This window comes from Siphateles boraxobius, unplaced genomic scaffold (genome assembly GCF_051911475.1).
Source record: "Siphateles boraxobius isolate OS27281-9 unplaced genomic scaffold, OSU_SipBor_1 42, whole genome shotgun sequence".
Classification (NCBI taxonomy): Eukaryota; Metazoa; Chordata; class Actinopteri; order Cypriniformes; family Leuciscidae; genus Siphateles; species Siphateles boraxobius.
Genome location: NW_027509053.1, coordinates 1841985 through 1868905, shown reverse-complemented (window position 1 = coordinate 1868905; position 26921 = coordinate 1841985). Strand labels below are relative to the sequence as shown.

The 26921-nt window shown below is 40.3% G+C and overlaps 7 non-coding genes across 7 annotated transcripts; 4 read left to right on the top strand and 3 right to left on the bottom strand.

Annotated features, from left to right (window-relative positions):
* Positions 1-4798: 4798 nt before the first annotated feature.
* Positions 4799-4880, bottom strand: trnas-uga (transfer RNA serine (anticodon UGA)). The gene has a single exon. It is a non-coding gene; the product is annotated as a tRNA-Ser (tRNA).
* Positions 4881-5000: 120 nt separating this feature from the next.
* trnak-uuu (transfer RNA lysine (anticodon UUU)) lies at positions 5001-5073 on the bottom strand. The gene has a single exon. It is a non-coding gene; the product is annotated as a tRNA-Lys (tRNA).
* A 12803-nt stretch (positions 5074-17876) lies between these two features.
* On the bottom strand, positions 17877-17948 carry trnad-guc (transfer RNA aspartic acid (anticodon GUC)). The gene has a single exon. It is a non-coding gene; the product is annotated as a tRNA-Asp (tRNA).
* Positions 17949-20011: 2063 nt separating this feature from the next.
* Positions 20012-20083, top strand: trnag-ucc (transfer RNA glycine (anticodon UCC)). Its single transcript has one exon. It is a non-coding gene; the product is annotated as a tRNA-Gly (tRNA).
* A 1186-nt stretch (positions 20084-21269) lies between these two features.
* trnag-ucc (transfer RNA glycine (anticodon UCC)) lies at positions 21270-21341 on the top strand. The gene has a single exon. It is a non-coding gene; the product is annotated as a tRNA-Gly (tRNA).
* Positions 21342-24101: 2760 nt separating this feature from the next.
* trnag-ucc (transfer RNA glycine (anticodon UCC)) lies at positions 24102-24173 on the top strand. Its single transcript has one exon. It is a non-coding gene; the product is annotated as a tRNA-Gly (tRNA).
* Positions 24174-25516: 1343 nt separating this feature from the next.
* Positions 25517-25588, top strand: trnag-ucc (transfer RNA glycine (anticodon UCC)). Its single transcript has one exon. It is a non-coding gene; the product is annotated as a tRNA-Gly (tRNA).
* The last annotated feature ends 1333 nt before the right edge of the window (positions 25589-26921 follow it).

Below are 26921 nucleotides of genomic sequence, written 5' to 3'. Positions count from 1 at the left end.
TCATCAGCTGCTCTCTGTGTATTGGAGTTAATATTTCTTGTAAGACTGATGTTGATAAAAGTACGGTAACCAAAAGGCAGGTAACTTGTGAAAGGAAAACACAACATAGGGTGCTAGTAAGGTGTTGAACAGCTTAAATGAGCCTTGGAATAGATTCTCAAGTCTCTGTAACTCAGAGGGATGGAACTGCATATACTATTATTATTAGTATTATTATATTCCCTTATTAACACATGTCACAGAGCATGGCAGGATGCATCATGCAATATACCTGTATTAAATCTTCTGCACTCATCATTCTTACATATTCCTCATCACGTTTTACTTTAATTTGTTATGTTTGTTATAAAATGATTGAGGTGTACAAAAACTCTAACCTTGGCTTCAGCTAGAATGTGTTCATGTTTCAGCTCCAGAGCCATGCGTCTCCCCTCTTGGTAGTGTGGATCCTTTGAATCAAGTTTATGCTTGGTGGCCATTGCAATGCAGTCAGATACAGACAGACAGTCAGATACAGACAGACAGACAGACAGTCAGATACAGACAGACAGACAGTCAGATACAGACAGACAGACTGACAAAGATGGGTGAGACAGACAAGTAGACAAAGACAGACAGGGAGGAAAGAAAGAGCAATAGATAAAGACTGTGAGATAGATAAAGATTGAAGAGATGGACAGAAATATAGATAGTGAGAGAACAGAGAGGATGTAAGATATAGAAAATAATGAAGAGATAGAGGTTGGCTCTTAAAAGTGCCTTTGGGTTTTGAAAATCAGGTTCGGATAGGTTCGACAGGTGATATGTTTGACAGGATCTGCAGGGAGAACAACAGAAAATGTTAATTATGTAGTGTTATGTTGATATAAGATTTAAAAAGTGTACCCTAATATAGTGAGTGATTCCCATTTTCTAATAAATGCTTAGGATAAATAAATACAGATTCACGTTGTTCCTATTTCCTGTGCTACTTTTTTAATGGCGCATAACATGTGTCTAGGGTTCAGTGTGTGTTCATATGTGCAGTATAACGTTAGACCAAGTGATAATATTGTTATTACTGACACATTACAGTGAAAAAAAGCATGTGATGTATATATATATATGTGTGTGTGTGTATATGCATATATATATATACTTATATATATCACATGTTTTTTTTATGTAAATACTCATTATATATATATATATATATATATATATATATATATATACACACACACACATCTAGAACCTATATCTAGGCCTAGAAAATGTTTTTTTATAAACACGTAATTTTATTAATTTTGGACGTGTAAATGCTCATGAATTCATTTTGCTTATTAGACTATTGTAAGCGACTTACCGTGGTGGAATCGCGCTGGGCAATGGTTTCTGCGATGGTCGCACACAGTGACGTATTGCACAAAATTGCGCCAAAATGTCGAAATAATTAAAAAGTACAGTCTTAATATTTTATATCCGTGCTCAAAATTTTAAAGGGGTCAGCGTAAATGTCCAAGTGAAGGAACACGAGTATGTAGCCATTACATTTAAACACATATCACTTCCCAGAATGCATCCATCTCTTTGCCAAAGGATATGTCCATATAAAGCAATAAACATTTCTGCAGTAGGCTATATAATTAATTTATTACAACTTCATAATCAGTATTGAGATGAAAGTTCTATAAAAGTAGGCTATTCTGTTTTTTAATTTTTTTGGCGCAAAAAAAAAAAGCAAAGTAGGCTCACTATAAGCCATTGCAAATTGAAATACCATCGACAATTATAAAATATCCCACAATAAAATAAGGCATGTTTTAAGCATATAGAATATGCAGTCCTGTAATTATGTAATTTTAATCAACATTTGATTAGTAGCCCAAAATTAAAGACGGCTTTGAAATACATTAGATTGAAATTCGTGTTGTGTGGCACGAAAAAAAGAAGGAAATTCGTGCTGAAGGACACGAATCAATTCGTGTTGAGTAGCCAACCGAATATAAAGCAATACAACAAGGATTAAAATCTCCTGATTAAATGTTGAGTAATGTAGCCCTTAAAGTTTGCAAAAGGAATAGCCTAACATTTGAGGATAAAACAATAGTGTGCTCTCGAAAGAAAGACGTGGTGCATTCGCCCCATTGAAATACATTAGATTGAAAGTCGTGCTGAGTGACACGAAAAAAGAAGAAAATTCGTGCCCATAGACACGAATCAATAGATTCATGTTGAGTAACCTACCGAATATAAAGCAATACAAACGAGGATTAAAATCACCTGATTAAATGTTGAGTAGCTAATGTAGCCCTTAAAGTTTGCAAAAGGAATAGCCTAACATTTGAGGATAAAACAATAGTGCTCTCGAAAGAAAGACGTGGTGCATACGCCCCATTGAAATACATTAGATTGAAATTCGTGTTGTGTGGCACGAAAAAAAGAAGGAAATTCGTGCTGAAGGACACGAATCAATTCGTGTTGAGTAGCCAACCGAATATATAGCAATACAACAAGGATTACAATCTCCTGATTAAATGTTGAGTAATGTAAAGTTTGCAAAAGGAATAGCCTAACATTTGAGGATAAAACAATAGTGTGCTCTCGAAAGAAAGACGTGGTGCATACGCCCTATTGAAATACATTAGATTGAAAGTCGTGCTGAGTGACACGAAAAAAGAAGAAGAAAATTCGTGCCCATAGACACGAATCAATAGATTCATGTTGAGTAACCTACCGAATATAAAGCAATAAAAACGAGGATTAAAATCACCTGATTAAATGTTGAGTAATGTAGCCCTTAAAGTTTACAAAATGAATAACAATTGTGAAAAAACAATAGTGTGCTCTCGGAAGAAAGACATGGTGAAGGCACGAAAAATATGTCCCATTGAAATACATTGAAAGTCGTGCTGAGTGGCACGAAAAAAAGAAGGATATTTGTGCCCTTTGGACACGAATAAATAGATTAATGTTGAGTAGCCTACCGGATATAAAGCAATAAAAACGAGGATTAAAATCTATTGATTAAATGTTGAGTAATGTAGCTCTTAAGTTTGCAAAATGAATAACAATTGAGAAAAAAACAATACTGTGCTCTCGAAAGAAAAACGTGGTGCAGGCACGAAAAATACGTCCCATTGAAATACATTAGATTGAAAGTCGTGCTGAGTGACACGAAAAAATGGGGAAACTCGTGTCCATGAACACGAATCAATAGATTAAATTTCGTGACTATGTCACGAACTGCCGTGAGACTGGGTTGTTACCCAGCCATATTTTGAATTAATAGTCATATGGATCAAGTAGAACAAAAATGCATAATAAATCAATTAGACTACTATAATAAGCAGATATTTATTATAATGCTTTGTCTGCATTAGGAGAAAAACAATTATATGAAAAAAGTAGAATGACTCATGTTTGGTGATCAGTGTTGCACTTTTACTAAATAATATTGTGCAGGGAGGAAAATTTAGCGATTACGATTGAGTCAAGAAAAACTTAAGAGCAGAAGTTAAGAAAAACTTAATGTAAAGTCTGGAAAATTATGATTTTCTCAATTAGAGATGTTTTTGGAGATGCAGTATTAAAAGTGGGTTATTATTCTGTTGTGTACTTTGTATATTAAGATCATTAGTTGGAAAACCACGGTTAAACGAATGAAAATGCGGAAAAAAGATAATGAAAACTAATTTGAGAGGGCAACCAAATTGATATTTACAAACCCTGGATGTTGATCCCATTAAATGAGGAATTGAGGACGAAGAAGATGATTGATGAGCCAGACCCTAGAGGATATCTACACCGCAAGAAAACTTTCAATAGTATAAGAGACTTTTATGTTTGATATACTCTACATAACTGTGACAATAACATGCAATGCAAGAACAAAGGTATACACACACTTATAACACTGTCTTATTCTTTGGTTTAATTTTGATTAGGGAGAATTCGAGTTTTTTACTTTTTCCATTAAACAAAAAAGAAAGAACAACTAAAAGAAATAAAATGTATGGAAGAAGATGTTTGGCTCGAGTGCTCCTCCGGAGTGTGGTGGCTTAATCCAGTAATTGGAAAGGAGAATGGGTGACTCAGTTGAGTCACTAGGTAGCATAACTGAGGGAGCTGGATTTTGAAACTACACTCTGGAAAAAAGATAGTGAATGTGAGGCTTAATAAGCCTCAGAGGAGGGAATGTAGAAGATTTTATTATTTAGAAAACAAGTAATTTTGCTATATATTTGGACACAATTATTTCTTCTGTCTGTGACTTTGGATTTCCTCTGTGTATGTGAAAGACCTTGAATGGAATGTTGTTTGCTGCAGAAAATTCTATTCTGAGAAGTCACATGGTAAAAGACCTTTACCCAAAACTATCTATAGGGTGTGTTACCTTCTTTGGAAGAAGAAGTATGTATATAACTCTGAACCAAAATGTACTCGGGAGCGCGCACTGGAAGGCCAGAGGGCCAGGGAGCGTTAGAGCGCCGTTCTATGGAACGGGACGGCGTTCGAAAATAAAGTCTAATTATTTCTGGCATCAAAGATCTCTGCGAAGTTATTTTTCAGAAAGATTGAAAACCACAACACCACAACGCAGAGTACTAACCACTATACGATCACGGCGAGCTACCGGTCTACCCGACGTGTCCCTGACTACAAAGGGGCCTTGTCATCTTTAGCTTGCAGACAAAACTGTTTCTTACCAACATTACTTTATTCAAGGGTAATCCTGTAACAGTGACTTTTTTTCCTTTTATAAAGTTTAAGCTAGGCCTCCAGAAGGTTACAAACTAAAGCAGACGAATGCTGTCAACGTAGTCGGCAGGATTCGAACCTGAGCGGGGAGACCCCAATGGATTTCAAGTCCGTCGCCTTAACCACTCGGCCACGACTACAAGCTGTCTGAAAGGGGCATGTAGTTTGGCTTGCTGCCTTGCAGCGTCGCTGCCCGAGGCCAGTGTAGATCAGCAAGAACTCAACAACAAAACGTACCGCTCCACAAAAAGAGGCTCGTTCACCCGAACAGGGACTTGAACCCTGGACCCTCAGATTAAAAGTCTGATGCTTTACCGACTGAGCTATCCGGGCTCTTGCTCGAGAAGCGTGCGTGCTGCGTGCGAACGCACAGCAAAATGAATCGTATTGGCGCAGAAAAAAGAGTGTCCTCCAATGCATTGCGTTTCCTTCTTCGAAGATTCAGAACGGCCGTCAAAACCTCTGGTATGTCAAAATATATTTGCAAATTAGTGGGAATGCAGCCTATTAGACTGATGATAATAGTCATTAAAGGAAAATAATGCTAGGAAAAAGAACAAAAACTCACTGCTACTTGTATGGAAAGCCTCTTCACACGCTTCAATGCTGTTGACTGGCGCGCTCTTATCGTTATTGTAAACTTGTGTCAAAGGCGCAGTTGTTTGTAGCAAATAGCAAGCCCGTGGCACTCTAGGTAACAGCCAGCGAGTGTACTGACACCTAGCGATTAGAAAATATACACGCACCATATTCTCTCTGAAACAAGATTCTTCCGAAATCAATAGGAGCGTTTCGTTTTCAGTCTTTTCTCTAGGGGTTCGAACCTGAGAACTCTTGCTTTCAAAGTAGGTCCCAGTTTCAATTCACTCGAACATCCAGAGCACATCAAGGACACGCGCCGTGCACAAAAAGAGTAGTTTGAAGGACGGGGTGAGGAGAGGTGGTGACATGGAGCTCAATTTCAATGGCACCCAGAAAACCCACCGGATTCGAACCGGGGTTGCTGCGGCCACAACGCAGAGTACTAACCACTATACGATCACAGCAAGCTACCGGTCTACCCGACATGTCCCAGACTACAAAGGGGTGTTGTCATCTTTAGCTTGTAGACAAAACTGTTTCTTACCAACATAACTCTTTACAAGGGTAATCCTGTAACAGTGACTTTTTTTCCTTTTATAAAGTTTAAGCTAGGCCTCCAGAAGGTTACAAACTAAAGCAGGCGCATGCTGTCAATGCTGGAAAGCATCTTCACATGCTTTTATCATTACTGTAAACTTGCGTCAAATGCCATGTTGTTTGGAACAAATAGCAAGCCCACGGCACTCTAGGTAACAGCCAGTGAGTGTACTGACACCTAGCGTTTAGAAAATATACATCTTTATACATATACTATTTCAAATGAAGTGACCGAAAAATGTGTTTGGACATTTGTTTGAATGTTCTTGCCTTTTATTACAAAATATCAACCGAAGTGGCATTTAATTTTGGGTTCATGTGCACAATACATGTTGTTACTCTGCTAGGACACCCATGTGGACTTGAAGATGAAGATGAGCTGATTTAATTCATTATTTAGATGTTAGAAGATCTTTAAAGAAGGAGCTGCATTATGACTGGATGATTATAAATGAGTAAATGAATGAAGTAATACTTAAGTCATGCTGTCAGAACTATACTGACTGAATATGAATTTAACAGAATAAATTAGTGACGGAATAATGTTATTTGACTTGTTAGGTGAGCATTGTTCATGAAATACATTTACCAAAGGGTATGCAAATTGCAGACACATTTTCCCTCAGGTGACCGCATATAAAAGGGGGAAATGTAGGATTACAAATTTTATTTTAAATGTATAATTGAGCTTCCAATACAATAGCATAGAAACTGAGAAAGTTTATTAGTGTGAATTTTGTATCTAAGGTAAATGATGTCACAAACCTGCCTGTTCCTGTCTGTCCAGCTCTCTATTGTAAGTTAAATTGATCAGAGCACTGAGACTATCACCTTTTGTCTTTATGCACTGCCTGGCCATTAAGATAATGTGAAGGTATCAGTGAAGAGTCTGGCTGATTGGATTAGGATATTTACATTACACTGTTATGCTGATTGGATTAGGATTGGTAACACTCTCAGTCTAGGGCACATCCTTAACCCAGATGCCTCATTTGCATGCTTTTGTTTCCACCTTTATGTAACTCCTCCTCTTGAAATGTATATAAACTACAATGTAAAGTTCCCTTAGTTAGACTTGATTGAGATGACTACAGCGACGAAATAAAGAACTTATACCTCAACAATCTCCTGGTCTGCAACTCTATCTTTTCTACACTTGAGAAGAAGAAGTTCACAACAATTGTCATGTAATCGTATTGTTATCGTGTTGAATGGATTGTGACGATAAGAAACAGTACAACTAACAAGTCAAAGAACATTATTCCGTCACTAATTTATTCTGTTAAATATATGCTTAAAATATATGTTAACAGTGCAGTAAGATGTAATGTGCAGTAGTATGGAGGACCAAACCTGCAATTAAAAATGAATCAATAAATGAATTAATAAATAGATAGATAAATAAATGTGATAATAGGAAAATAAATAAAGGAATAAAAGACTTGATAAAATAAACATGATTCATTTTAATCAAATGTATTTTTGTATATTTTTCCCCTAATTTATAATTTTTTGCTTTTATATTTTAATGCATTTGTATTATTTTTAATTGTATTTATTTATTATTTTATTTATTTGTTTGTTCCATTTATTCTTATATTTATTTATGCATTCATTTATTTGTTTATTTATTTATTCAAATATGTATTTATTTCCAGATTTATTTATTTTAATCTTTATTTATTTTTAAGTTTCTTTCTTTTGTTTTATATCTATTCTTACATTTTTTTGATGTGCATGATAATTAGGTTGGTTGGTCTTGCTGACCAAATATAAATATTAATTAACAAATAAATAAAAGCAGAAAATAAATTAAGGGAAATAATACAAAAATTAGTTTGATAAAGAATAAATCATATTTATTTTATCAAGTCGTTTATTCCTTTATTTATTTTCCTATTATCAAATTTATCTTTTTATTTGTTTACATGTTTATTTATTAATTTTTAATTTCTGCGGGTTTGGTCCTCCTATAATGTAATTAATATCAGACACACACATATGATACATTTAAATTAGAAACAAATATATATATATATGTACAATTTAATGGTATAATTTAACATTTTTAATTAGTTAACTTGTTAACTTTTTATATATACATATATACATTTTTAAAGCAATTTAAATAATGAATATTAAATAATGCAAATTTAATAAACAGTACGTGCTCTAAGGCTGCATTTATTCAGTTAAGAAACAGTAATATTATGGAATATTATAGCATTGTAAAATAACTCTTTTATGTATATCACTGATGCTTTAGTATTAACTGTCTTATTTCATTTTGTTACTGTAAGTATTTAAATGCTTATGCTGAGACACTAATGAATACATTCTGATTTCAGAACAGCATCATGAAGAAAACAGTGTTCTTCCCAGGGAAAGTCAAAGTGTCTTTCAGGAAAGGCCCGTCGGGCCATTTATGCCGGGACCCATCAGAAGAGGCAAAAAGAATTAAAGACAACCCTTCACTGCAGGACAAGTCAACACCTCAAAGAGAAGATCTGGTCAAGTTGAACGCCCGTTCTGTTGTGTTACATAGAGGAGGGGATGTCTCTGACAAGCAAGAGGTGTTGGAAGAATGCATTCTTCAGTTCGGCAAGTACAAGGGCAAGTCTTTCAAGTTGTTATTAGAGAATGATGTCAGCTATGCTTTGTACCTGTCCGATAAGGTTGAGGAAGAAGAACAGGCTGGGCAGTGCAACCCAGAGGGTCCATGCAAGGATAGCCTCATTTCCTTTCTTGAGTATTCAAGAAGCTTCAAGGAAATTGAAGATCTTAAACAGTATCTGTCTCAAAGGCCAGATCCAGTGCCAGTTTTGACAGAGGATGACAATACTGTTGGATTTGGATCCAGAGCACAAGACACTTGGAGGAAGATTTGGGATACCAGGGCAGACGGAAATGCTTTCTTTATAATGAGGCAGAAGTGTGTGCCAGGCAGCAAAATGTACAATTTGCAGCAGTATCTTTTAAAACAGCAGCAAAAACAGATGACCAAAAACACTCCTCCGATGCCCTCACCATCAGCTTCCGCTGCAAGATGAAGGGGGTGGATTGGAATCCACTGCTGCTTCAATGTATATGTAATGATTGATTATAATTAAGGTATTAATCAATATTTTTCCTTCTAAATATCAAATGAATTGAATGACTTCTCTGGAGATTTTACTTTATTTATATAAGTTACCAGTGTGATTACTGAAATGTTCTTTTCATGTATTCTTTAAAGTCTGTATTTGATATCTGAATGCAGTGCTTGCTTATTTAACACAGCTTCCAGAAATGAAATAGGGACTTGTTTTGTGTTTGAGAAAGGTCTTCAATGTGTTTAAACATATAGGGGTCATTGAAGCCAATCGTTTAAGGGGCCATTTCTTTGTTAAAGCCTTTCTTTCCAGTTAGACTAAAGTTTAGCTATCCTTGAGAGAAAGAAGGTTACCCTTAATAACAAACTATCATTTAGATGGAAGTGAATCAATCAAAACTAACTTTAGCTGGAAAAAACATTTTTCAAGAGCCACTATAAAACCAAACCAATCTCTGTTACCTTAAATTATATCTTTATCTCTGTAAAGCTGCTTTGAAACAATCTACATTGTTAAAAGCGCTATATAAATGAGGATGACTTGACTTGACTTGACTTGTATTGTGTTTGAGAAAGGTCTTCAATGTGTTAAAACATATAGGGGTCATTGAAGCCAATCGTTTAAGGGGCCATTTCTTTGTTAAAGCCTTTCTTTCCAGTTAGACTAAAGTTTAGCTATCCTTGAGAGAAAGAACGCATTATCTTGATGTTTTGAGAGGACTCTCCTGTTTATAGTGAGAGCCTGGCCAAATCCAACCTTGGAAAAGCTGTGTGTCGGTGTGTGTGTTAGTCTTCTTGGTTACAGGTTAAGGAACCACTGGCATTATTGGAGATTGACTGAGTTGACTGAGTGGAGATTGACCAACCCAAATCTGCGACCTGGAAGGTCATGACGTGCCTAACTTCAGCTGCATAATCGATGGAGATATGCTTCAGTCTATCTGTATATGTGTGGAAAATTACTGTGTTTATCTATTTCATAGCCAATGAGAATCATTCATCCTGTAAGCAATGACGTAGCTTAGACCTTGGAAATCGTATAACTGCTGTGATCTTTGTAACTGTAAGCGGGGCGGCCTACGAACTCCTGTGCGAGTATTGAAGCTGACTTATGCTGATGAAACTGCAAACTATCTTCAGTAAATATTTTCTTTAATTTTTTATAATTCTGACTCTGGGTCTTCATTCTTCATATCTGGTTCTGGGTCTTTAACTGTATACCCCTTACAGTTTGGTGGAGGATGCGGCGGGCAATCATTCCGTGGTGACATCTCTGGCAAATCAACACACAAGGTAGTAAGCTTTTATTAATTGTTAGGGCTGTCTGACTGGAAGAGATTTTGAAGGAGAGCGGGAGAGCCTTCACTCCGATGAGGCGAGTGAAGGAGCAAGTTGTAGGCCTACTGCTGAGAGGATAAGAAGTCGCTGAGAGCGTCGTTAAGGGTAACGGCAGCAGACAGCGCAAGCGAAGCGTGCTCTGTGTGGGCCCCGCTGGGCATTAATGGTGTAGCACCACCCCAGCAGAGTACGTCCCTGGACGGGAGGTCCAGTGGCACCGTAAACCTGCTCAATCTCTTCCATCTCAGATAGGGGATCCCCGAATTTAGTGAATCAGGCAGTTAGGGATACTAACAAAAATAGGGTTGTTTGCCAGGGATGCATCAGGAACGATCCCGAGAGAGAAAAAAAAAAGAAAAAAAAAGTTGTGACCCAAATTGGCATGGACCAGTATATGTAACTGTGATTTTGGAGTATACTCTGCAGTTTCATCACGGAGAAGCCAAGCTGTGTTGTTCAAAGATCGCCGCCTCCATTTCTGCAATGACTTCAGGTGAGTTTGAACTGTTATTAAGATATGGCAGACAAACTGAGTAACTTGATCAGTAACCTGAACAGTCCTGAAACTAATAGTGAGACAGAAAAGAGCGAACGCTGTAAGCAGCTGTGCTCTGAAGCCCTCACTTCAGAGAAATTTGCAGAAATTATTAAGTAAATGGTTGTCTTGATAAGTTTTGCTTCTGTTTGGAAATTTAAACAACAACTTGACTGGCTACAAACAAACAAAGAAACTGAAAAATTAAAATATTGAGCCTTGTATTGCTTACGATGATTACAAAAAGCAAGTATATTAAATTATGGGTCGAAGATCATTTCCTTGGACAAGTGTGACTAAAGTTAAACAGACACTTTGTGAAAACAACTTAGAATATTTTGCAGCTTATGACAATTAATGTTCTGCCAATAATAATGATGAAGATTATGATTGGGCTATTATGATTAAATCAGCCACTGGTGGACTGTAAAAGAATACAGAGAACTGCTTATCAGCTCGGTTTGCATTCCTGTTTGGGACACACTGCTTCAAGGGTGTGCAGTAAGTTGGAGCCGAGAGTGTTTTAATGGTGGTCATCAGGACCATTTAATACGTAACTGTAAATGCCCACCGAGAAGGTGTTTAAAATGTGATAAAATGACAACACATTTTTGGTAATAATATTGGTTTGAAAGTAGATCAGTGTTTAAATGACGACAGTGACATTTTTCGTCTGAGAAATAAGAGATAAAAAGGTCAAAAGATTGAAGTCTTAAAGTGAATCCTTTTGAAGAAAATATCTATAATAGTAATTTCTATAATAGTAATTTTTATAAGTGAATTGATGAATACAGGTTGATGTAAAATTAATGACTCCAACAGATGTGAGTTGCAAAATATATCAAAGTAACTAAAAGGATGATTGTGTTGTAATTAAACATTTTAAAAAGGTTTTAGATGATATAGAGAGACTAATCTCACAGATGATTTACAATAACTGCAAAAGTATTACAAGCAGAGAGTGCTTGCCTCGTCAAACTTATAGTGTGAATCCTAATTGGAGATTGATAAACTCCAAGAGAAAACTAAAGTCAAATATTAAACTATGGTTGAGAACTTGACAATTAAAATTGAGATTGAGAAATGTGAAACGTTATTGAGAACTAGAATAATTATTTTTATGTAAGAACAAATAAGCAGAAGTAGTAGGCTACTGAATTAACAGTTGCTAAATGTAAAATGTGTAGAAAGGCATCTGATTAAACAAACAGCTTGAAAAGTTGACCATGAAAGAGCTAGAAGCTGATGTTTTGCTTTCAAAAGATAAGTCTGCTATTGGCTGTAATGAAACAGTTCGCTTATCTAAATCTGATGTGTGCTGTGGCTGAAACAGCCAGTGCGACAGAGACTCAATCTGAATGGAAATTTGTAATGTCTAGATTCCCTGACGTGGGCAAAAGACAACTGTAAAACTATGTTTATTTGAAAACACATGTAATTTCTGGCAAAGATGCCTTAAGCTGGGATAGAGTTAAAAGATGGTAGATAAAAGTTTGATGTTAGAAGTATATGAGAGAGCAGTGTACCAGTCTTGAATGCCTCAGAGTCTCTCTCTCATTCAATGTCAGCTAAAAGCTGTTATCTGAGCCTGTGTCATAAGTGATAATAAGCTATTTATAGTAAAGCACAGTGTTTCAGTTGAAAACCATAGACACAGAGATGTTAAAAGAAATCATTACCATTCAGAGGGCAATTTGTATTTAAATGTTAAAAATGTTAAAAGTAAAACTGAATGACTTTAAAGAAGTCTTTAAAATAATACAGACCTTAAACGATAGAGGTGACATTTTGATTAGCGTATTTTAGGACCAGTAACAACTTTGTCTCATTTAGTCTCCACCATTCAGGACCGATGGCTCCGGCTACAGATGAAGTACACTGAATGTACGGCTGTGATCTAAATTCACTGAGTATAGTCTAAGTAGCTAGGTTGCTGCTTTTAAGATAGTTAATGGATTTAAGTGATTAAATACTGTTGTTATTAACCTGTCTCCCTGTGAACACTATTAGGCAATCGGAATGGCTCTGGTGACTCTTGAACGTGCCTTTCCTAAGCTCCAGAAAACCGCTGAGTTCTGTTGAAGAAAACTGATTGTATTGGGAAAGAGCGGTCACCAGTGTGTACGTGTGTACGAGTGGCTACTCAATGACGGGATGATCTTCCTGGCCAGGGGACAGCCTAACGCAGGGGGTCACGAACATTGGGCACCTCCGGATGGAGGTGTTATTTGTGAGAAAGGTATGAGAGTTGAGCGCTGATTACTGGAGGCCACCGGGGTCAGCAGAGCATTGAGAGGTGAGATGCGCTGTGAGGTTAAAATTAATGTTACGGCAGTCTGACCCAGAAATGTGAGTTCCTCTATACCACTCACCAGAAACCGCATTGATTGTATGGCTTGTTTTTCATTGTGACAAGTGTCTGCAACTATGCCAGGGGACGACACCCTGAAGAGAAGAAAATTAAAGATAAATAGCTAACGGGAGTGGGTTTTCAGGAGCCAGCTGATTCCATGAGGTGATTGCCATTATTTGCTGCGGAGACAGTAACAAAACTTAATTATATGAGGGACATGATGTTGGTTGCCATATGGGCAAGTAAAATGTATAGAAGAGTTAATGTTGAGCTAATATGTCTATAACATAGTTTTAACTCCTGAAGGTCGTTAGGCATGGTGGTGGCTAAAGATGAAGACAGGCTTTTGTAGGTTTGAGAAGAGTCTGGATAACAAAGGTGAATGGTAAAAGGTTAATGTAATAAATTTAATATTACATTTTGTCTAAATTAAAGTCTTAGGAGGCTGTTGAAAAGATTATTTGTTTATGGCGCTTTTCCATTACCAGTACCAGCTCGACTCGGCTCGACTCGCCTCGGCTCGCCTCGACTCGGCTCGCTTTTCGCTCCGTTTTCCATTGCAGATAGTACCGCCACAAATAGTACCCGGTAGTCATAGCGACGCCGCAGGAAACTGCCGTGACGTAATCTTATACGCGACACACATCCGCTACCCACACACACAGGACAATGGGGGAAATCGAGTATATGCTGTTTTTGATCCTCGGGATGTGGCTGTTTCTCACAGCAAGAAGACAAACGTTGTTTCATGCGAGGCTGAGGGCAGAAAAACGAAACACTGCTGAAAAAAACAGGAGAGTTTGGGAATTACTACAGAGTTCAGACTACGAGACGAATCCGGTTGTTCAAAGCCGACGCAAGAGGGTAAGTTATGCTAACATAGCTAACGTTTGCATATGTGTAAATACTATACTATATGCAAAGTATTTAATCAACTTTATAGCTACCAGTATTACGTACTAAAATGTGCATGGTTTATGTGTTTCAGATCTGTTTAGCTTTGCAAAGTCGCCGCGGCAAACCGTCTGTTTGGGCTTTCAACCGAGCTACCGAGTGGTGGGATGTTATTGTTCCTGGTTTCACAAACGCGCTGTGGGTTCAGAACTTCAGAATGTCGGAAGAAACATTCATATATTTGTACAACAAACTGCGTCCAGTGATGGAGAGACAAGGTCCTTCAAGGTGTTGTAGATGGAAAAGGACTGTTCTGGAACGTGTTTGCAGGACTGCCTGGCAGCTTGCATGATGCTCGTGTTTTAAGACTGTCCACATTGTGGGAGTTGGCCAGCCGTGGCAACCACTTTCCAGCTTACACCAGGAATATTGGTGGGGTGAATGTTGCCTACTACATCCTGGGAGATTCTGCCTATCCCCTGCAGAACTGGCTCCTAAAGCAATTCACTGACACTGGACGGCTGACAGTAGAACAGCAGATCTACAACAAGAAAATATGTCGAGCACGGGTATTGGTTGAAAACGCTTTTGGTAGACTGAAGGGAAGGTGGCGTTGCCTGATGAAAAGAAATGACTGTGATGTTACAATCGTGAAATCTATGATTCTTACTTGCTATGCTTTGCATAACCTTTGTGAGAGTCATGGAGAGGACTATGACGATGACTGGGATGCACCTGCAGCAGCAGAGCCTGTGGGGCCAGTGGCACAGGGTGTTGAGGAGGAGGGCAGAGATGTACGGGAGGGTCTGATGCGTTATTTTAATTGCTAAGTAAATACATTATCATTAAATATGTTGTCTCTGCTGTTTTTCATTAAAGGTTATCACAGTATAAAATCTGAAAATACTTGTTTAAACCCTTGTAAAAAGGCAAACCATCAAAAAAAGACACTGTTTGTAATAAGTTTCAAAAAGGTTTTATTTAAACACGCATACAAATAGAAAAAAATATAATATTAATATAAATTCACACATCCAACTATATACGTATGTTACATGTAGTGCAAACATTAAATTAAAATAAACAAAGGGGTTTCAGTCCAGGGGCGGTGGAACAGCATCCCGCCGGTTCAGTGCCTGGACAAGCTGGCTCAGGGTTCCCAGAAAGGCCTGGTTGAAGTACGACATTGCAGCCATCTCCTCTCTCCTTAAAGCCGCTTCTAGTTCTCGGGCATGTGCTGCATCATCGAGTGCCATCTGTAAATGGCGCTCCCGCTGTGCCCGGTTCAATTCCAGCTGCTCGACATCCGATGTCTGCATCTCCCTCAGGACAGTCAGATGCTCCTGTTCCCTCTTTCGTTTCCTCCGTCCTGGCCAAAAAAATAATTACAATGAATGAGTTATAAAGAAAAACGGACAAGTCACGTTTCATTCAAAGGTTGTGTGTGTTGTAAATTGTTCACATGTATTATCATTACAGCTTCTACATAAAAAAAGACAAGCCCACAACTTACTATTACTTATATAGTATATAACGACTTAACATCTGAGTAAATGTATTTAATGTATTTATTAAACATCTATTTTAGTAAATGTCAACTTTAAAATACCATGTGTACAGTATAGGTGTACGTCTGGAAAGTTATAAAAATACTGAACAGGTTTATTAATGAATCCTGCATTCCCATAACTGGGAATGCTTCCTGTTGTTATGCAAGTACGTTTACGTTATATTAATGAGTTATTGATACGATTAATGATATATTAAAAAGTGTGTATAGATTCACAGACAACAGGCTAGAAGAGTTTACTTTTTCTCCAATTATACTAACCGGTTGCCGGTGTCGACGCTGCTGCGGGTCTCGGTGTCGACGCTGCTGATCTTGTTGGTGTCGATGGTGCCGCTGGTTCCGGTGCCGACGTGGCATCAGTGGGAGTCACTGAACCATTCTCGCTCGTCGAAAAGGAATCTAGATAGAAAGATCATACAAAAGTCAACACAATACGAAAATAGCAATGGCAGATAGTTAGCGGTAGCAGCAATTGTTATCTGCGACACAAGTTTACAGTCTTCGATGTTATAAGTTAGCTTCAGCTTTTCAAAAGCCAGCCTACAGAAAACAAAACTCTCAAGCAGAGTGCGCCTACATGATTAATGTAATGTAAATTTTAAACACTTACCATCCTCCAACAGCGACTCCAACAAACTGGTGGCCGAGTCAAGTCCACCCTCCCTCCAGTTGCTCGCCGGTCTATGGCCGTAGATACCGTCCATCTGTTCGTACCACTTCCAGCTTTTTCGGTTTGAACCACTGCGGCCGTTGTGGTCCTTTACAGCTCTGTAGTCACTTTTCAGTTTTTTTAAGTTTTCCCTACATTGCTGGAAAGTCCTGTTGTAGCCATGTGTGGACAGCAGTTCGGAGATTTCTTGATAAACTTTTTCGTTCCTCGTTGCCCCATCAAGCTCTCGCTGGATCCTTTCTTCGGCAACCAAACATAGGAAAGTCTGCACCTCCTCGTTTGACCACGGCGTATTCTTCCGAGTTGCCATAATAGTAAGTTTAGTATATCTGGGCAAACTATTTAAAAATGGCGGGGTTATTCTCTGGTTATTCTGGATACTCCGTCTGTCGCGTGCAATGATGACGCAGTGAATAGTGACGATTCTCTCTGACCAATCAGCAGTCGGCATTGTATTACGTCACATTTTAGTATCGCCTTAGCTCGCTTAGAACCTCGCCGGAGGTGGTACGAAAAAAAGTACCCGAAAGCAGGTACAGGTACAACTTTTACACAGTGGAAAACCAAACAAAGGCGAGTCGAGTCGAGCCGAGCCGAGCCAAGGCGAGCTGGTACTGTGTAGTGGAAAAGCGCCATTAGAGAGAGAGAGACTGTCTGAGTGGAGGCAGGGATGGTAACTGTGTCTGTCTTTCTGTTATCGGCCTGCTAGAGCAAGCTGAAGCAAAATAGTGATAATGAACCAAAATCCAGCTGACTTTTCTAAGATCAAATGAATAATGAACAGACATGCTTTGAAACTGGTTAAGAGACCATGTAAAATTAGGTAAAAGCTACAGTAAAATGTGAAGTTTAAAATCTTACTTAAAATTTAAATCTTTTTAGAGATGATATAATGAAAAGCGAACATTAAAAATGAACAGTTAAAATATGTGTCTAATATGTGTGTGTGTGATGGTGACTGCACTCTATGTCTTGTATGTGTTAGTTTGGGGTACTATTATTTCCTGATTTTGAGGATATTGTGTCATTAACCTCTTGTTTTTTAATATGGTGCCTGGTAGGTCAGGTCAATAAGTTCATGCCATTTTTTTAAGTGCCAGGTCCAAACAAAGAGAGTTTCAGTTCATCTCCACCTGCCAGCTGCTAATGTATTGCGAAAATTCTTGCTGACCGCACAACACGGCTTCCAGCCTACATCCAACAGTCTTGAGTTGGTGGTATAGTGGTGAGCATAGCTGCCTTCCAAGCAGTTCACCCGGGTTCGATTCCCGGCCAACGCATCACATTTGTAAATTAAAGACCTTGATTACGAGCATTCTTGCTATGGGTTCGATTCCTGGGGCAGTCCATTCTTGCTGTATGCGTTCGATTCCCGGCCAAAGCATTGCATTTTTCTCAAGCTGTCTTTAAAACAGTCGTCCGAGGCCCCCTGCCAACTTCTCCTGTAACTTGTTTCCTGGAGCAAAACATTTGTTAAGGTCTTTTGGCAGCAGTAAAGGACTGGATCTCCCCGTCGGGGAATCGAACCCCGGTCTTCCGCGTGACAGGCGGAGATACTTTCCACTATACTAACGAGGAGTTGCAGAGACAGGTAGTTGTATCCGATCAGCGCGGCTTCCAGGAACAGCGTCATGCGTCATTTTAGCTCAACGCTTCACAGAAGCCAGTGAATCCAAAAAATAATCTAATACCGTTTAAATATGAAGTGTCTGTATAAAACGTGTTACATTATTAAATTAGAGACCTTGTTTTTTAATATGGTGTTGTAGGATTACAAATTTTATTTAAATGTTTAATTTAGATTTCCAATACAATAGTATTTTATATAGAGAAAGTTTATAAATGATGAGACCAGGAAATCTCTGCAAACGGTAGGGGTTCCCAGCAGGATATTCCTGACTGTCCCATCTCAGTGCGAGAAGGCTAGGCTTTTCCTGTTCTCATTGTTTTACCGGGTGAAGAGTCATGCTGAGCAAGTTTGAACACCTGCTATTTTATTACTGAGACCATTTGTCTTGGAGTTCTTATCTCAGTGCGAGAAGTCCTGCACCGTTCTGTTCTCATGTTTCAGCTCATTTACATGCTTTGTTCCTCACAATGTAATCCCTCCCCCTTGAAATGTATATAAACTACAATGTAAAGTTCCCTTAGTTAGACGATGTTGGAATGACTGCAGCTACCGACAAGCAATAAAGAACTTCTGCTTGGAAAACTTCCACTGTCTCCTGGTCTGAGCTTCTAACTTTTCTACAAAGAAAACGATCACTACAGTGCCTGGTAGGTCAGGTCAATAAGTTCATGCAATTTTTTTAAGTGCCAGGTCCAAACAAAGAGAGTTTCAGTTCATCTGCACCTGCCAGCTGCTAATGTATTGCGAAAATTCTTGCTGACCGCACAACTGGGCATCCAGTCTACGTTCAAAGGCCTGCGTTGGTGGTATTGTGGTGAGCATAGCTGCCTTCCAAGCAGGTGACCGGGTTCGATTCCCGGCCAACGCATCACATTTGTAAATTAAAGACCTTGATTACGAGCATTCTTGCTATGGGTTCGATTCCTGGGTCTGTCCATTCTTGCTGTATGGGTTCGATTCCCGGCCAACGCATTGCATTTTTCTCAAGCTGTCTTTAAAACAGTCGTCCGGGGCCCCTTGCCAACTTCTCCTGTAACTTGTTTGCTGAAGCAAAACTTTTGTTAAGGTCTTTTGGCAGCAGTAAAGGACTGGATCTCCCCGTCGGGGAATCGAACCCCAGTCTCCGCGTGCCAGGCGGAGATACTTGCCACTATACTAACAAGGAGTTGCAGAGACAGGTAGTTGTAACCGATCAGCGCGGCTTCCAGGAACGGCTTCATGCGTCATTTTAGCTCAACGCTTCACATAAGCCAGTGATTGCAAAAAATAATCTAATACCGTTTAAATATGAAGTGTCTGTATAAAACGTGTTACATTATTAAATTAGAGACCTTGTTTTTTAATATGGTGCCTGGTAGGTCAGGTCAATAAGTTCATGCCATTTTTTTAAGTGCCAGGTCCAAACAAAGAGAGTTTCAGTTCATCTCTACCTGCCAGCTGCTAATGTATTGCGAAAATTCTTGCTGACCGCACAAGAGGGCTTCCAGCCTACATCCAACAGTCTTGCGTTGGCGGTATAGTGGTGAGCATCGCTGCCTTCCAAGCAGTTGACTCGGGTTCGATTCCCGGCCAACGCATCACATTTGTAAATTAAAGACCTTGATTACGAGCATTCTTGCTATTGGTTCTCAAGCTGTCTTTAAAACAGTCGTCCGAGGCCCCTTGCCAACTTCTCCTGCAACTTGTTTGCTGGAGCAAAACATTTGTTAAGGTCTTTTGGCAGCAGTACAGGACTGGATCTCCCGGTCGGGGAATCGAACCCCAGTCTCCGCGTGACAGGCGGAGGTACTTTCCACTATACTAACAAAGAGTTGCAGAGACAGGTAGTTGTATCCGATCAGCGCGGCTTCCAGGAACAGCGTCATGCAATTTTTCAAGTTCATGCAATTTTTTTAAGTGCCAGGTCCAAACAAAGAGAGTTTCAATTCATCTGCACCTGCCAGCTGCTAATATATTGCGAACATTCTTGCTGACCGCACAAGAGGGCTTCCAGTCTACATCCACCAGTCTTGTGTTGGTGGTATAGTGGTGAGCATAGCTGCCTTCCAAGCAGTTGACCCGGGTTCGATTCCTGGCCAATGCATCACATTTGTAAATTAAAGACCTTGATTACGAGCATTCTTGCTATGGGTTCGAATCCTGGGTCTGTCCATTCTTGCTGTATGCGTTCGATTCCCGGCCAACGCATTGCGTTGCATTTTTCTGCATTTGCAGAATGAAAATGCGTTGCATTTTTCTCAAGCTGTCTTTAAAACAGTCGTCGGTGGCCCCTTGCCAACTTCTCCTGTAACTTGTTTGCTGGAGCAAAACATTTGTTAAGGTCTTTTGGCAGCAGTAAAGGACTGGATCTCCCCGTCGGGGAATCGAACCCCTGTCTTCCGCGTGACAGGGGGAGATACTTTCCACTATACTAACGAGGAGTTGCAGAGACAGGTAGTTGTATCCGATCAGCGCGGCTTCCAGGAACGGCATCATGCGTCATTTTAGCTCAACGCTTCACAGAAGCCAGTGAATCCAAAAAATAATCTAATACCGTTTAAATATGAAGTGTCTGTATAAAACGTGTTACATTATTAAATTAGAGACCTTGTTTTTTAATATGGTGTTGTAGGATTACAAATTTTATTTAAATGTTTAATTTAGATTTCCAATACAATAGTATTTTATATTGAGAAAGTTTATAAATGATGAGACCAGGAAATCTCTGCTAACGGTAGGGGTTCCCAGCAGGATATTCCTGACTGTCCCATCTCAGTGCGAGAAGGCTAGGCTTTTCCTGTTCTCATTGTTTTACCGGGTGAAGAGTCATGCTGAGCAAGTTTGAACACCTGCTATTTTATTACTGAGACCATTTGTCTTGGAGTTCTTATCTCAAGGCGAGAAGTCCTGCACCGTTCTGTTCTCATGTTTCAACTCATTTACATGCTTTGTTCCTCACAATGTAATCCCTCCCCCTTGAAATGTATATAAACTACAATGTAAAGTTCCCTTAGTTAGACGATGTTGGAATGACTGCAGCTACCGACAAACAATAAAGAACTTCTGCTTGGAAATCTTCTACTGTCTCCTGGTCTGAGCTTCTAACTTTTCTACAAAGAAAAAGATCACTACAGTGCCTGGTAGGTCAGGCCAATAAGTTCATGCAATTTTTTTAAGTGCCAGGTCCAAACAAAGAGAGTTTCAGTTCATCTGCACCTGCCAGCTGCTAATGTATTGCGAAAATTCTTGCTGACGGCACAACTGGGCTTCCAGTCTACGTTCAAAGGCCTGCGTTGGTGGTATAGTGGTGAGCATAGCTGCCTTCCAGGCAGTTGACCCGGGTTCGATTCCCGGCCAACGCATCACATTTGTAAATTAAAGACCTTGATTACGAGCATTCTTGCTATGGGTTCGATTCCTGGGTCTGTCCATTCTTGCTGTATGCGTTCGATTCCCGGCCAACGCATTGCATTTTTCTCAACCTGTCTTTAAAACAGTCGTCCGAGGCCCCTTGCCAACTTCTCCTGCAACTCGTTTGCTGGAGCAAAACATTTGTTAAGGTCTTTTGGCAGCAGTACAGGACTGGATCTCCCCGTCGGGGAATCGAACCCCAGTCTCCGCGTGACAGGCGGAGATACTTTCCACTATACTAACAAAGAGTTGCAGAGACAGGTAGTTGTATCCGATCAGCGCGGCTTCCAGGGACAGCGTCATGCGTCATTTTAGCTCAACGCTTCACAGAAGCCAGTGAATCCAAAAAATAATCTAATACCGTTTAAATATGAAGTGTCTGTATAAAAAGTGTTACATTATTAAATTAGAGACCCTTTTTTTTAATATGGTGCCTGGTAGGTCAGGTCAATAAGTTCATGCAATTTTTTTAAGTGCCAGGTCCAAACAAAGAGAGTTTCAGTTCATCTGCACCTGCCAGCTGCTAAAGTATTGCGAAAATTATTGCTGACCGCAGAACAGGGCTTCAGGTCTACGTCCAACAGTCTTGCGTTGGTGGTATAGTGGTGAGCATAGCTGCCTTCCAAGCAGTTGACCCGGGTTCGATTGCTGGCCAACGCATCACATTTGTAAATTAAAGACCTTGATTACGCGCATTCTTGCTATGGGTTCGATTCCTGGGTCTGTCCATTCTTGATGTATGGGTTCGATTCCCGGCCAACGCATTCCATTTGTCTCAAGCTGTCTTTAAAACAGTCGTCAGGGCCCCTTGCCAACTTCCCTGTAACTTGTTTGCTGGAGCAAAACTTTTGTTAAGGTCTTTTGGCAGCAGTAAAGGACTGAATCTCCCCATCGGGGAATCGAACCCCAGTCTCCGCATGACAGGCGGAGATACTTTCCACTATACTAACAAGGAGTTGCAGAGACAGGTAGTTGTATCCGATCAGCGCGGCTTGCAGGAACGGCGTCATGCGTCATTTTAGCTCAACGCTTCACAGAAGCCAGTGAATCCAAAAAATAATCTAATACCGTTTAAATATGAAGTGTCTGTATAAAACGTGTTACATTATTAAATTAGAGACCTTGTTTTTTAATATGGTGCCTGGTAGGTCAGGTCAATAAGTTCATGCAATTTTTTTAAGTGCCAGGTCCAAACAAAGAGAGTTTCAGTTCATCTGCACCTGCCAGCTGCTAAAGTATTGCAAAAATTATTGCTGACCGCAGAACAGGGCTTCCGGTCTACATCCAACAGTCTTGCGTTGGTGGTATAGTGGTGAGCATAGCTGCCTTCCAAGCAGTTGACCCGGGTTCGATTCCCCCACAACGCATCACATTTGTAAATTAAAGACCTTGATTACGAGCATTCTTGCTATGGGTTCGATTCCTGGGTCTGTCCATTCTTGCTGTATGCGTTCGATTCCCGGCCAACGCATTGCATTTTTCTCAACCTGTCTTTAAAACAGTCGTCCGAGGCCCCTTGCCAACTTCTCCTGCAACTCGTTTGCTGGAGCAAAACATTTGTTAAGGTCTTTTGGCAGCAGTACAGGACTGGATCTCCCCGTCGGGGAATCGAACCCCAGTCTCCGCGTGACAGGCGGAGATACTTTCCACTATACTAACAAAGAGTTGCAGAGACAGGTAGTTGTATCCGATCAGCGCGGCTTCCAGGAACAGCGTCATGCGTCATTTTAGCTCAACGCTTCACAGAAGCCAGTGAATCCAAAAAATAATCTAATACCGTTTAAATATGAAGTGTCTGTATAAAAAGTGTTACATTATTAAATCAGAGACCCTTTTTTTTAATATGGTGCCTGGTAGGTCAGGTCAATAAGTTCATGCAATTTTTTTAAGTGCCAGGTCCAAACAAAGAGAGTTTCAGTTCATCTGCACCTGCCAGCTGCTAAAGTATTGCGAAAATTATTGCTGACCGCAGAACAGGGCTTCAGGTCTACATCCAACAGTCTTGCGTTGGTGGTATAGTGGTGAGCATAGCTGCCTTCCAAGCAGTTGACCCTGGTTCGATTGCTGGCCAACGCATCACATTTGTAAATTAAAGACCTTGATTACGCGCATTCTTGCTATGGGTTCGATTCCTGGGTCTGTCCATTCTTGATGTATGGGTTCGATTCCCGGCCAACGCATTCCATTTGTCTCAAGCTGTCTTTAAAACAGTCGTCAGGGCCCCTTGCCAACTTCCCTGTAACTTGTTTGCTGGAGCAAAACTTTTGTTAAGGTCTTTTGGCAGCAGTAAAGGACTGAATCTCCCCATCGGGGAATCGAACCCCAGTCTCCGCATGACAGGCGGAGATACTTTCCACTATACTAACAAGGAGTTGCAGAGACAGGTAGTTGTATCCGATCAGCGCGGCTTGCAGGAACGGCGTCATGCGTCATTTTAGCTCAACGCTTCACAGAAGCCAGTGAATCCAAAAAATAATCTAATACCGTTTAAATATGAAGTGTCTGTATAAAACGTGTTACATTATTAAATTAGAGACCTTGTTTTTTAATATGGTGCCTGGTAGGTCAGGTCAATAAGTTCATGCAATTTTTTTAAGTGCCAGGTCCAAACAAAGAGAGTTTCAGTTCATCTGCACCTGCCAGCTGCTAAAGTATTGCAAAAATTATTGCTGACCGCAGAACAGGGCTTCCGGTCTACATCCAACAGTCTTGCGTTGGTGGTATAGTGGTGAGCATAGCTGCCTTCCAAGCAGTTGACCCGGGTTCGATTCCCGGCCAACGCATCACATTTGTAAATTAAAGACCTTGATTACGAGCATTCTTGCTATGGGTTCGATTCCTGGGTCTGTCCATTCTTGCTGTATGCGTTCGATTCCCGGCCAACGCATTGCATTTTTCTCAACCTGTCTTTAAAACAGTCGTCCGAGGCCCCTTGCCAACTTCTCCTGCAACTCGTTTGCTGGAGCAAAACATTTGTTAAGGTCTTTTGGCAGCAGTACAGGACTGGATCTCCCCGTCGGGGAATCGAACCCCAGTCTCCGCGTGACAGGCGGAGATACTTTCCACTATACTAACAAAGAGTTGCAGAGACAGGTAGTTGTATCCGATCAGCGCGGCTTCCAGGGACAGCGTCATGCGTCATTTTAGCTCAACGCTTCACAGAAGCCAGTGAATCCAAAAAATAATCTAATACCGTTTAAATATGAAGTGTCTGTATAAAAAGTGTTACATTATTAAATTAGAGACCCTTTTTTTAATATGGTGCCTGGTAGGTCAGGTCAATAAGTTCATGCAATTTTTTTAAGTGCCAGGTCCAAACAAAGAGAGTTTCAGTTCATCTGCACCTGCCAGCTGCTAAAGTATTGCGAAAATTATTGCTGACCGCAGAACAGGGCTTCAGGTCTACATCCAACAGTCTTGCGTTGGTGGTATAGTGGTGAGCATAGCTGCCTTCCAAGCAGTTGACCCGGGTTCGATTGCTGGCCAACGCATCACATTTGTAAATTAAAGACCTTGATTACGCGCATTCTTGCTATGGGTTCGATTCCTGGGTCTGTCCATTCTTGATGTATGGGTTCGATTCCCGGCCAACGCATTCCATTTGTCTCAAGCTGTCTTTAAAACAGTCGTCAGGGCCCCTTGCTAACTTCCCTGTAACTTGTTTGCTGGAGCAAAACTTTTGTTAAGGTCTTTTGGCAGCAGTAAAGGACTGAATCTCCCCATCGGGGAATCGAACCCCAGTCTCCGCATGACAGGCGGAGATACTTTCCACTATACTAACAAGGAGTTGCAGAGACAGGTAGTTGTATCCGATCAGCGCGGCTTGCAGGAACGGCGTCATGCGTCATTTTAGCTCAACGCTTCACAGAAGCCAGTGAATCCAAAAAATAATCTAATACCGTTTAAATATGAAGTGTCTGTATAAAACGTGTTACATTATTAAATTAGAGACCTTGTTTTTTAATATGGTGCCTGGTAGGTCAGGTCAATAAGTTCATGCAATTTTTTTAAGTGCCAGGTCCAAACAAAGAGAGTTTCAGTTCATCTGCACCTGCCAGCTGCTAAAGTATTGCAAAAATTATTGCTGACCGCAGAACAGGGCTTCCGGTCTACATCCAACAGTCTTGCGTTGGTGGTATAGTGGTGAGCATAGCTGCCTTCCAAGCAGTTGACCCGGGTTCGATTCCCGGCCAACGCATCACATTTGTAAATTAAAGACCTTGATTACGAGCATTCTTGCTATGGGTTCGATTCCTGGGTCTGTCCATTCTTGCTGTATGCGTTCGATTCCCGGCCAACGCATTGCATTTTTCTCAACCTGTCTTTAAAACAGTCGTCCGAGGCCCCTTGCCAACTTCTCCTGCAACTCGTTTGCTGGAGAAAAACATTTGTTAAGGTCTTTTGGCAGCAGTACAGGACTGGATCTCCCCGTCGGGGAATCGAACCCCAGTCTCCGCGTGACAGGCGGAGATACTTTCCACTATACTAACAAAGAGTTGCAGAGACAGGTAGTTGTATCCGATCAGCGCGGCTTCCAGGAACAGCGTCATGCGTCATTTTAGCTCAACGCTTCACAGAAGCCAGTGAATCCAAAAAATAATCTAATACCGTTTAAATATGAAGTGTCTGTATAAAAAGTGTTACATTATTAAATCAGAGACCCTTTTTTTTAATATGGTGCCTGGTAGGTCAGGTCAATAAGTTCATGCAATTTTTTTAAGTGCCAGGTCCAAACAAAGAGAGTTTCAGTTCATCTGCACCTGCCAGCTGCTAAAGTATTGCGAAAATTATTGCTGACCGCAGAACAGGGCTTCAGGTCTACATCCAACAGTCTTGCGTTGGTGGTATAGTGGTGAGCATAGCTGCCTTCCAAGCAGTTGACCCGGGTTCGATTGCTGGCCAACGCATCACATTTGTAAATTAAAGACCTTGATTACGCGCATTCTTGCTATGGGTTCGATTCCTGGGTCTGTCCATTCTTGATGTATGGGTTCGATTCCCGGCCAACGCATTCCATTTGTCTCAAGCTGTCTTTAAAACAGTCGTCAGGGCCCCTTGCCAACTTCCCTGTAACTTGTTTGCTGGAGCAAAACTTTTGTTAAGGTCTTTTGGCAGCAGTAAAGGACTGAATCTCCCCATCGGGGAATCGAACCCCAGTCTCCGCATGACAGGCGGAGATACTTTCCACTATACTAACAAGGAGTTGCAGAGACAGGTAGTTGTATCCGATCAGCGCGGCTTGCAGGAACGGCGTCATGCGTCATTTTAGCTCAACGCTTCACAGAAGCCAGTGAATCCAAAAAATAATCTAATACCGTTTAAATATGAAGTGTCTGTATAAAACATGTTACATTATTAAATTAGAGACCTTGTTTTTTAATATGGTGCCTGGTAGGTCAGGTCAATAAGTTCATGCAATTTTTTTAAGTGCCAGGTCCAAACAAAGAGAGTTTCAGTTCATCTGCACCTGCCAGCTGCTAAAGTATTGCAAAAATTATTGCTGACCGCAGAACAGGGCTTCCGGTCTACAT